Genomic DNA, 10146 nt, shown 5'->3' with positions numbered 1-10146 from the left:
TGACAACAACTTTGGGGGTGTACAGAGGGGAGCTGCCTTGGTCCATTATTATCCTCATACATGTTGCCACTTGGTGACATCATCAGAGAGCACAATGTATGTTTCCATGGTTAGGCAGATGACACGCAACTGTACATCTCTGCTGAACCAAATGATGCTTCAGCTATTAACTCCATTACTACTTGTCTTTTGGCGATAAATAAATGGATAAGCAATTATTTCTAAAAGTAAGTTAAATGAGTACAAAACTGAAATCTTACTAGTTGCTCCCAAAACAAAACAAGAAACGTTTAATAATCTTGGGACATTGAGTCCCTGGATCAAATCTGAGGTTGCAAGTTTTGATATTACATTAGATTCAGATCTAAGTCATACTTTAACAAGGTGATGAAAACACATTCTTTCCACTTTGGAGACATTGCTAAAGTAATACCATTTATAAATTGAACACGATGCAGAAAAACGTATTCATGCCTTCATTTCAAGCTGACCTGATTACTATATCTTTGAGACATATCATTAGTAAATTATTACTTTAGTTCTTAATTTATGTTATTTGCCTTTATCAGTGTATGTGGCAGTCATGTTCTCAGTTGTATTGTTAATGGTAAAGGGACGGTACTTGTTAAGTGCCCTTCTTCTTTAACATGACATTCACATTCACCCATTCAGACAATTCATGTTCAGGAGGAAACAAACCATTCACACACCACAGCATCTGGGTTCAGCATCAGCATTATCACATGTACGCTCTCCAACTCTGTGTAGACACTGAAGGGCTGAAGCTGCTGCTGCTGCTGCCTCTGCTAATGTGCTGTTTTCACTGCCTGTTTAGACGCTGTGTAATTTTATGTCTTCACAGGTTCACAAAGGCAGTGAGTGTACTTCTGAACATCATTAAACAGGCTCAAAACCCATCGCTGAAATTCTGTTGTTCTATGATCATTAACTATGCAGTATAAAGCTATGCTTCTAATAATTACTCCACTCCATAAATGGAAAATACTAGCTATATGAAGCGCATTGGTTAATTTGGAACCTTGACCTTTCATTTCACATTAAAGTCCTCTCCGTATCCTGCATGTCCTGACAGCTCCAGTCAGCATAACCGACGGTGAATGCTGGCAGCTGTATCAGTCTTAATGTGGCCTTTATTCAATCTGTTTGTGAACACTGGTGTGCACTGGAGGAGAGAGAGAGAGAGAGAGAGAAATGTTACCAGATGGGACCTGTAGGAGTGTCCAAACAAGGACTATCAGATCAGTTCCTGCAGAGCAATACCCCTCAGATCCTTCCTGCATTCCACAGACCTACTCAACACAGCAGCATATTTTGCAGCCCACATCAAGTCATGTGCTCTGTCTAAGCTTGCATGTGTGTGTGTGTTTGTGATTGTGTCAGACCAAAAGAAAGAGAAAGAATGAGAGAGAAAAGCATGAATTGTCTTTCAGCCTCCAAATGTTTGTGTGTTGACAATCTTGTATTATTATATGTGAGAATCAAAGTGCCTTCACACAGACAGGATGATGGTAGATTTTGGGCTGGGTTTCTACTGCAGATGGTGGGATGAAAAGAAAAGAAAGAACAAACAAACACAGAACACTGCTCTAAATGTGTAAACGTGTGTGTCTGCTCCATCTCACATACTCATGTCTATTCATGGATTTACTTTATTGCTGTCAAACATTCGGAACAACAAATTTAATCCAATGTTCTACCGATGTGAAGGTTGAATATCCTCTAGACGATTAGTTAATTCTGCTGGCAAAATATTAAATCAAATGCATATTTTGCAGTTCTCCCCTGGTTTTTGGAGTATTTAAAAATTGTGGAGCCTACATGCTTGACACAAGAGGTGCAATTTTGACACTTTTTGGTGCAGGCACACTGCATCAACATGAACAAAGCTTTACAGCGAGGCGTTGTCGTGTCCTCAGGAACACATCAGCGGTCCAGCCATATATCTGGTGTCGATGGAGTCTTGTTTCAATACTGAAATGCATCATGTCTGTATAATTCTAAGCCATGGACTCAGAAAATAAACACTTTAGAGTTTGACATAAAAGACTTTGAAACTTGGTTCTTTTCACTTCTAAGCTGCAGCTATTTGACTGATGTAACAATTTGGTTAGTCACAGCTCAGCAGGGTCCTAAATGCCAGTTCGTGCCAGTTGTCAGTTCGTTTTTACTGTGAAAACAATATTTGGGTCATTTGGTCTTTTGGACCAGTTACAGAAAGTTCTTGCAATACAACACAATAAAACAAAGTGGGTAGCACATGGTGAGAGGAGGAAAGCAATTGTTTAATTGACATTTGGTCTCAAAACTTAATAAAGACCTAATTGGAATAAACTGAATAAAAAAAAATTCCAGCACTTTTTCCAGGATGATAGAGGTTTGACAACACATCAGTGTCAAATGCACGGCCGTCTGTCAACATTATCCAAACAACAAGGTAAGTCTATTTGCAATGCAAAAACAAAATGTACTGGATCAAATGCACACAATGTAATTAAATTAAAACTTTAGATTGTATTTTTAGGTGTAAAAAGGCCCTTTGTGACAAACCCATAGAGAATTATCATCGACTCTTCAGCTCTCCTCAGCATCAACGCCGTCAGAGCATCTTTATTTTGGTTTTACAGCCTCCACCTTTACTGTTTTAAGGACAGCTCACTGACACTTCTGTTCTAGCCGAACAGCTCTAATGAAAACATTGTTCGCTACCTGCTCAGCACCAAACGGCAGACAGACACAGTTAACAAGTGGCTGGTGAACATAGTGTAGAATTTAGAATTTGTAAAGAGCAGGATATTTTGCTCAGTAGTCCATGGATACCATAGCAGAGCTTAGAGCGGAGTGAAAATTGGACTTGTGAATTCAATTCACATGGAAATTGAAGTTTGCACTATTGAGTAAAGCAAGTGGGGGTGGGAGGTGGAGCAGACTCTATTCAGATTCTTCCAGGCCATGTGAATAGGGAAGGTGAGGGAATGTGAGCGTGAATGGGTCAGCTCTCACTGGTCCTGTGTGCCAGCGCTGCACAGTGTTGGCACAGTGATGCTTTTGTCAGAGACTAACAAGCTGAGGGCCACTTCATTCTCCCAACCCAAATGAGCATCTGTTTACCGAGTTTACTGAGTACATTGACACTCTATGCAAGCTGACAGTGGGGTGTCTGTTCGCTGCGATGTCAGTCTGTTGCTGTGTTTTACATAATATGTACACATGTTAAACACTTGAGTCCAAATAAATGTATCTATCTCATTGTTTTTATCTCCTCTCATCGGTATAATATTAAAGATTTCATAAATGGGAAGTAAAAGTAGAAATGCCAATGGGCTCCCTCATACGGCCCAAAAGTGCACTGTAGATACAGATCTTTGCGAAACATTTTGGAAATCAATCAATCAATCTTTATTTATATAGCGGCAATTCACAACAGCGTTATCTCAAGACTCTTTCCATAAAGAGGGGGCGGCTGTGGCTCAGTGGTAGAGTGGGTCGTCCCTCAATCAGAAGGTCGGGGGTTCGATCCCCAGCTCCTATGGGTCAACATGTCGAAGTGTCCTTGAGCAAGACACTGAACCCCAACTTGCTCCTGAAGCATGGCTTCAGAGTGTGAATGAGTATGAAAGAATAGTCTCCTCCAAATTACATTTCTCCTGTATGATTGATGTGTGAATGGGTGAATGAGGATGTCATGTAAAGCGCTTTGAGTAGTTGAAATAACTAGAAAGGTGCTATACAAATACAGACCATTTACCATAAAGAGTAGGTCTAGACCAAACTCTTTAATTAGAGAGAGACCCAACGATTCAGGAATTCAACATTAAGGATTCAAGAATTCCCACATGAGCAGCATCAGATATTATATTAGGAAACAGTGGAGGAAGAACTCCCCTTTAACAGGAAGAAACCTCGAACAGAACCAGGCTCAGATGTGGGCAGCTTTTTGTCAGGGTCCGTGTTGGGTGGAGGTTGGACAGAGAGAGAGAGACAGAGAGAGACACAGAGAGAGAGACAGACAACACAAACAGCAACCAACATACTAACAGCAACTATAGCACTAACAATCGGAGTGTGACTAATAATTAGCAGTATGGTAGCATTGAAAAACATGACGATCCTCAGCAGTGATTCATGAAGCCAGAGAACCACAGCAGGAGAACCAGGACCAGGATCCACAGGAACCAGAGAACCACAGCAGGGGAACCAGGACCAGGATCCACAGGAACCAGAGGGATGAGAAAAGCACAGAAAGGCTCTGGGGAAGATACAAAGTTAGTAACAGACATTAAAGAGACATGAAGCATCAGGATGGAGAGGAAGAGGAGGAGAGAGGAGGAGGAGGAGGAGGAGGGAGGAGGAGGGAGGAGCCCAGTGCATCATGGGAGTCCCCCGGCAGTCTAAGCCTATAGCAGCATAACTAGGGGCTGGTCCAAGGCCTGATCCAGCCCTGAACTATAGGCTTCATCACTAAGGAAGGTTTTTAGTCTACTCTTAAATGTAGAGAGGGTGTCTGCCCCCCCGAACCCAAACTGGAAGGAGGTTCCACAGGAGAGGAGCCTGATAGCTGAAAGCTCTGGCTCCATCACTACTTTAGAGGACTTTAGGAACCACCAGTAGGCCTGCAGTCTGGGAGCACAGTGCTCTAGTGGGGTACTTGGAAATGTATTTGGTGGATCTAATGAAATCTTAATGACTGTTCTATAGCACAGAGGTTGTTAGTGGGATCCACTAACAATGGTGGTGATGGTTTTGGTCTTTTCATGTAATTTAGTTTGACTTATCCTCAATTTTAGTGCATTATTGATAGTTGTAGGATGAGTAGTAGAGATGCATGGAGTCATAGTATTAGCATTAATGCCATAATTCATGTTTGAGAGTTTCAGTGTGTGTGGTTTACATTCAAACCTAAATGCAAAAATTAATCTAACATTAAGTCCTTGTTGAAGGTTGTCAGTGCAACAAATCATGTCATCAGGTCTGGCTCAAAGAAAAGCCCCCAAAACGTTTTACCAAGCTAGAGTGTCACTACACTAGAAAATAGATGGAAGAAAACTAAAAAAAACATGGTTTTTCATGTGTTTCCTCTTCTTTCTGTCTCAGCATTCTTACAATGCCTTTGTTAGGGCTTGACTCGCCCTAACGCTAACCCTAAGTATAATTCAACTGAAACTAAGCAGAAGTCCTTATCTGTGTCTGTGTGTAAGGAAGTTGAAATGTTCAGCTTACTTCCTGTTCCAAAGGTTGTTTCAGACTGCTGATTCATCCAGACTTGAGCAAAGGAACCAACGCAAGGGGGAGAGGAGTCAGTCTGGGTCAGCTGAACTGCTCCCAGATGGTCCAAGATAAAATAAGTCACACATATAAAGGAGGATGTAAGTTACAATTGTAAAAAAGGCTGAGCTCTTATAGAATCACTGTAAATATGTTTGTCACTACCATTTCTTTTAGCTCTGTGAACACCTACAATACATGATGAATCTAACAATCCAGGATCATTGTCTCATATTTTGCATCAAACTATTATATCATGAATATTTATATTGCACTGTATGTAGTGTATCCAACCATAGTGTTCTGTATAAAATAGGATCATCATGTATGTGCAACATATAGTTTTATATTACACGTTACTCTACCAACATACATTATATTGTATCTTATCTTATCGTCTCTTGAATTGTATTGAGTTCTGATGCATGGTAATGTATAACATTACATTATGTAATAAATCATATCTGATATCCTCTCATATATTATGGTATAGTGGATCATTTTGTGACACGTTGGATCGGTATATCATTGTGTTGGATCTAATGTATCCCAGTTGTGCATTTTCATATATTGTTTTGTATTTTGTGTCTTGTATTGTGTTGTAATATACGTGCGTGTGCTGCTGTGGTTCTGCTGCATGATATTGTTTAAACTGTATACTGTGCATATATTATTTAGCTACACTGTGTCATGGCATCAGGTCAGTAACCGTGCAGAACATTTCACATCTGCTTATCAAGTCTGTAGAACTGTTTCTGTGCCAAGTGTCTTCTTGTGAGTGTCACATGTCTGCATCACACTACCATCTACTATAGCTCCACTCGCCCTCATCTCAATGTTATACCTTGAGGCAACACATATCTGCTTCCCTTCTCCCTTCTACATTTTCCCTTTTGTCTGTCTCTGTCCGTCGACAGCGACGTCTTACATAATTCTGCTTTCTGACCCTGTTTTTGCTGTCTTCAACACTTACTGTTCTCTTTTATCTTTCTCTTTCTCTTCAGTTTTGCACCCCCACTCCAGTTACTGTGTACACTGTGCACGTCTATTTCCTGCTGAAGATTCGACTCTCATTTTAATCACTGTATTTGTATAATTTTAACTGTAATTCTGCTCTGCATGGATCAACGACAAACAGTAAAACAGTTGTTCGTTTATTGAACCTTCCCCTCTGACACAATGCACTGTGTCTTCATAGCCATGAGGCTATAGTGAAAGGTCAAGCGCCTCTATGCACAGACCTTTATAATAAAAATGAGAGTGACTGTGCATTTTAATGGCACTATGAATGACTCGAAGACCAGTCTTTGTAACAACACAGTAAATTAAGGCACGGTTCAGCCACTGAGCAGGAGAGAATTGGGCACTGATCTGTAAGCTATGGCTACGTCTGTTTGATTCCCTGACTGATGTTATGTCTGTTGTATTGTGAAGGGAGCTCGGACTGGACACAGATTCGTAGGCTTAACTTTTATCCAAATGTATGAAAATGTAATACAAATGCAATGTAAAACAAACAACACTTGAACAGCAGATTTGTGCCTACTTATTTGCTTTCACCAAATGTATCCTCAAACAGCATTAGCTCATCATGCTATGTAAAATGTCAAAGTAGACCAGCAGTGGGCCTTTGTCGTTACAGAGATGTGACACTTCCCCAACATTCAGCCCCAGTAAGGGATGTGGCATGACATCTCTGACGCGGGTTTTAGTAAAAGTAGCAATACCTAAATGTAAAAATATTCCATTACAAGTGAAATTCCTTAAGTAGAAGTACAAGTATTATTGACTAAATGCACATGTAAGTTTATCATATTTTATAGGGTCATAATGTTTGTATGTAAAGTCTAACAACAACTTAACAAGTTAGGGGTCTAAAATAATAACTAGGGGTCTCAAAAGCATTGATGGACTAATTAGTTCATCATTATTATTATTTTTTTTTTACTTGTATGTTGTTTTTGTTGTTGTTGGTGTGTGTGTGTGTATGTGTGTGTGCCTCCAGACGTTAAAAGGAATTATTTTTACTTGGCTTTATATGAAATATTTCAGCTCCTCCACCTCATGAGTGGACTGCAGCCGCCTTCTGCACCTGGTCTGTTTTACAAGGTTGCACCTTGCAGACAACCAGCAAGCAAGAAGTCCCAGCACCCACATAAAAGATGTGACAACATACTTGATTATTTCAGCATATGAATCAGCACCTGTCACAGAGACCAGAATGAGGAAGCCGTCTTTGACTGCAGCTGACAGAGAGAGATACGAGATATATATATGCAAGTGTTTGCTTGCTTGTTTTAGGTGAACTGCGTGGTGGGTCATTCTCAGTGTGTTTGTGTTAGCCTTGCACAGTTCTCAGTTTCACAAAGATGATTCCACAAAAGATTAAATTCCATGTGGCCAATAATCCTCTCACCATGTGGCATCAGAAGCCAGAACACTTGAAGAAATTACCTACAAGGAAAATAAAATGTTTGTGATTGGACTGCCTTATTGAAATCCTTCAGTCCACACATAAAGATGTAGGCACAGAAAAAAAATAGGTATAGGAACCCACTGGTATTGTTGTTTTACTGTGAGGCCTGGGAACTACATAGTTCCCTTTGTGACACGCCTCATATGCCATTTATGTGAAAACCTCAACAGATAAATGCTTTGTGTTTGGACACTCATGAGACTGTGTTATTATATTTGCCTCTGAACTGAGAACAAGGACAAAGTACAGAAAACACTACAATCACATGCAGCAAACCAGCGAAGAATAGCGTGTCTTGAAATGGATATGCACACTTTGAAGTCAGGTGACAGTTTTAGTCGGGTTGTGTGTATGTCGTCATGATCAGATGGTGTGCGTGTGGTTCTTTTCTTGAACTTGATATTCAAATGGTAAGTTTCCTGTGCAGTTTGTCAGCGGTGAGGCTTTTACCATATAGGGATGCAAGTGAGCGGAGGGTTAGTGGGCAAAGGGAAGAGGAAAGAAGAACTGACTGACTCATTTCTCAAGTCTCAACTTGTTGACAGCTGTATCAGTATAGAAGATGGAACAGCACTCAGGTCACAGCTCATAAGAATCAAGCCAAATGTCTCTTTTTTTTTTGGAACATGTGCAAATACACAGTCATATTACAATCTACCACGTATCTTCTGGTTCTGTCTGTACCTGCATGAAACACCAATGAGGCAGAACTAACAGATCCAGGCCTGCAGCCTAACTTGTAAACTGGTCTGATTACGCCTGCAACGTTTGCAACTGTCCAACAAACACAGGTGGCACATAACTTTGTAATGTGAAAGCTGTATTGAATGTTCAGGAATTTCTTCTCTATCACTTGCTGAGGTCAATAAATGTTGTTTTACACTTCCAATGATCTTCCAATGAAAAGATGAAAAGATTGCATCCGTGACACATATTCAGAGAGAAAATGTGTCTCCCCTCCCCTCTCATAGAATTCTAAACTGCTGTGCAGTGTTTGGGCGTATCATAAGCAGTGACATTTATGAATTTATGGCCACTATTCAACAAAAGTTACAGTGTCGGAGGAGTAACTCAGTTTGGTATTATCATTCCTTCTTTTTGGCATAAAAGGGCTATATGAGTTTGTAAAAAAAACGGGGGGGGGGGGGGGGGGGGGGGGGGGGGTCACTATGACTCAACTTTGCAGATACATCTTCTCATTTTCAGCAGGTTGTAATCAAACAAAAAAGTGTGGTTTAAGTGTTTTACCTTGAAATGTGTTTTAAGTGACGCCAAAAGCAAATATGTTGCTTGTGCAATAGCACAATGATTATGCAAGAGATTATATAAAGTCCTCTCAAAATAATGCCAATAGGCCTATGATCCTGACCGCTTTTTCACTTTGGGCTCTTTGTCTTATTGTTCGACAGACCTCTGTTAGAAATTCACCAAAAATATAACACACTGAACTTTGCACATCTTGCACGATGTTCAACTCTTTGCATTCTTAAATATATAGATAGAGTATCATCGGTTCAACATTTTTATTTCTGATCTACAGTATATCCTGTGTTATGACACGATGATGAATAAAACGCTTCAGTGCCTGGTGCACTCTTCCTTGAAGTCCTTAAAAGAATAAGTAGCTTATAGCTCAGCAACGGTGTGTTCTACAGAACATGGTCATACATATGGTACAGTAAGGAGATGGTAAACTTTATGATGTTACACGGAGAGAACTAATACACCAGGCTCACTGTACGGGGGATCTAGACTAAAAAACTAGCAGTCTAGCTACCATCTCTGCTAAATTCAAATGGCACGTGGTCAAACAGCATTCATTATTTCATTCAGAATATGTTCTATTCATCAACACTGTAAATTCTTTCACTGTAATGCATCCCAGAAGGCTCTGAGGTGCATCTTATGCTGCACATTGATTATACCAGTCTGTTTATTTGACACGGGCAGATGGGTGCTCCTCACCTACACACACAGCTGTGCCGACTTGAATGCATCCACTGTCCTACAAGACTTCATTACAATGCAACACACCCAGCACAGTGCACTCACAATGTAATTCTCATGCCCTTAAAAGGCGTTTTTTCAACTGCCTACAGTTCCTGCTCTGGGCTCTGTCTCTCCTCAGTTACTCCTGTGCAGGCTCTACTGGTGAAAAGTGGGATAAGACTATGACATTACAATTCCTCCTCGTGTTAGTGGAAATGACTAGGTTTTAGTGTCAGCTCACATGTATTTTTGTGTATGTTATTTGTGTGTTTTGTGAAATCAGTTATCAGATATAATGGAGCAAGGATTAGTGATGTCATTAGTGTGTTTCATGCTGTTTTTGAAGGTAACAACATTCAATATTTCCCCTCTTTTCCTTTTAACATAGAACAATCAAC

Source organism: Pempheris klunzingeri, chromosome 5, assembly GCF_042242105.1.
Source record: "Pempheris klunzingeri isolate RE-2024b chromosome 5, fPemKlu1.hap1, whole genome shotgun sequence".
NCBI classification, from domain to species: Eukaryota; Metazoa; Chordata; class Actinopteri; order Acropomatiformes; family Pempheridae; genus Pempheris; species Pempheris klunzingeri.
The sequence above is the reverse complement of the archived record's forward strand: the minus strand, read 5'-3'. Positions refer to the sequence as shown.